Consider the following 2560-nt stretch of genomic DNA (forward strand, 5'->3'; position numbering starts at 1 on the left):
CTGTAGCATCACAGCAACCTCTAACTCCTGGGCTCAAGCAAGTCTCCTGCCTCTACCTATTAGCTGGGACTACAGGCGCCCACCACGAAGCTGGCTATTTTTTGGTTGTAGCCTTCATTGTGGTTTGGCAGGCCCAGGCTGGATTCGAACCTGCCACCTCAGGTGTATGTGGCTGGCGCCTTAGCCACTTGAGCCACAGGCGCAGAGCCTCATTTTCTAACTTTTAAAAATACATCTGGAATTTTTTTTTTTTTGAGACAGAGTCTTATTATGTCACCCTCAGTAGAGTGCCATAGCATCACATTTCAAAGCAACCTCAAACTCTTGGGCTTAAGCAATTCTCTTGCTTCAGCCTCCCAAGTAGCTGGGACTACAGGCGCTGGCCAAAACACCCAGCTATTAATTTTGTTGCAGTTGTTTAGCTGGCCCGGGTCGGGTTTGAACAGGCCACCCTTGGTATATATGGTTGGTGCAATAATCACTGTGCTACAGGCGCCAAGCCTGGAATTCACTTTAATGTAAAGTGAGGCTTTAGTTTTATTTTTATTTGGACTTGGTGGAGGAGCCAACAAGCCTTCTCCTATTATGGGGCCAGTGATTTGATGATTATTTTTGCCTTTCTCTAGGACTATAACTATCTCTTATCTAAAATTTTTCTGATTTTATTGTGGTTTTCTATATATTGCTATAAGAAAATAAAGTCAACAGTAATTTCACCAACAAGAGTTAATCACAGTTAAAAGTTACATGAAGTCTGACAATTAAGTTCTTGAACTTGCCGCCCTCCACTTACACGGGCAGCACTGTACAACTCAGTGAGGGTTCATAACCTTGGTATATCAGTGTCTCATGCTATGTTTGTGTCCATGTGTGGCAGTGTCTTGCTGAATGGCATTCATTACTGTGGTTGCGTGTTTTTGTATGCTGTCTAGAGAATATTGGAGCTTGGATTAGAGCAATGAACAAACATTCAATTTCCAATTAAACTTCTCAAGCGTGGAAGTGAAATCAGGGACATGTTAGTCCAAGTTTATGAGTATAATGCCATGAAGAAAATGGCAGGGTACAAATGGAATAAACGTTTTTCTGAAGGGAGAGAAAGCATCACTGATGAAGAGAGGTCAGGGTGGCCAGTAACAAACAGGACTTGCAAATAATTCATGGACTTGTGCATCAAAATTGACAGCTGACAGTGAGAAACATCAGCTAACACTGAGAAGTAAACATCAATAGAGAAATGGGAAAATCTTAACTGAAAGTCCTGCACAGTTGCTCACGCCTATAATTCCAGCACACTGGGAGACTGAGGCAGGTGGATTGCTTGAGCTCAGGAATTCAGGACCACCCTGAGTAAAAGCGAGACCCTGTCTGTACTGAAGGAAAAAAAAAAAAAAAAGATGGGCGTTGTGACAGGCGCCTGTAGTCCCAGCTACTTGGGTGGCTGAGGCAGGAAGAATGCTTGAGCCCAAGAGTTTGAGGTTGCTGTGAGCTGTGACACTAGGGCAAAAAGAAAAGCTGAACTGAAAATGTTGACACAAGAAAGGTGTGCACAAAAATGGTCTCTTGCATTTATAACAATGCAACAGCTCACACGGCACTGTCTGTAAGGGAGCTTTGAGCCAGTAAACAAATAATTGTATTGGAACATCCTCCCTACTCACTGATCTGGCCCTTAATGACTTTTTTTACCTGAAGATAAAGGAAGTAGTGAAAAGAAGACATTTTCAGGACATTAAGCGTAAGGCAATGACAGCTCTGATGGCCGTTCCAGATGAAAGGGCTTCAAAATTGCTTTGAAAGGTGGATGAGGTGATGGCAGCAGCGCATAGTTTCCCAAGGAGAGGACTTGAAAGGTGAGCACAGGGAAACTCAGCAAGGAGGCAGTACATATATAGCACTTTCTCTAGGATAAGTTCTTGAACTTAATGGTTAGACCTGGTATACTATATTTACTTCAGTTCAACAAATACTTATAAAGGCCAACTACAAGTTAGGCATTAGGGATATAACACAGAACAGAACAAATGCGGTCTCTACTTTCAGAAAGCTTACGCATGGCCTAAAATGTGCAGGGATAATTCTAAAAACTACCAATGTGGCCAGTGCTATCGATGAACTATAGATTATACATTTCCCATTTTTCTTATGAACAAAAGTATCTGTACGATAAATCTTAACCCATTTTTCATTAATATTACAGATTCTATAATATTACATACTATCCCAGGTCATTCATTTTTATTTTATTTTATTTTTTTTGATGTCCCCCTTGGTAGAGTGCTGTGGCGTCACAGCTCACAGCAACCTCAAACTCTTGGGCTTAAGCGATTCTCTTGCCTCAGCTTCCCAAGTAGCTGGGACTACAGGCATCTGCCACAACACCTGGCTATTTTTTTGTTGATGTTGTTGCAGTTGTCATTGTTGTTTTAGCTGGCCCAGGCTGCTAACCTTGGTGTATGTGGCTGGCGCCATAACCCTGTTCTAAGGGTGCTGAGCCAGGTTATTTATTTTTAGTCTACAATAACTGGATCTTTGTCCATCACATTCTTTAATTATTCCC

General features: G+C 42.0%; 1 protein-coding gene across 2 annotated transcripts in view; it reads right to left on the reverse strand.

Moving 5' to 3' along the window:
- RPA1 (replication protein A1) overlaps positions 1-2560 on the reverse strand; it is an 84108-nt gene that overhangs the window by 53490 nt on the left and 28058 nt on the right. The gene's annotated exons all lie outside the window — the stretch shown is intronic.

Source organism: Otolemur garnettii, unplaced genomic scaffold (assembly GCF_000181295.1).
Source record: "Otolemur garnettii isolate 467f Iridium unplaced genomic scaffold, OtoGar3 scaffold00145, whole genome shotgun sequence".
NCBI lineage: Eukaryota > Metazoa > Chordata > Mammalia > Primates > Galagidae > Otolemur > Otolemur garnettii.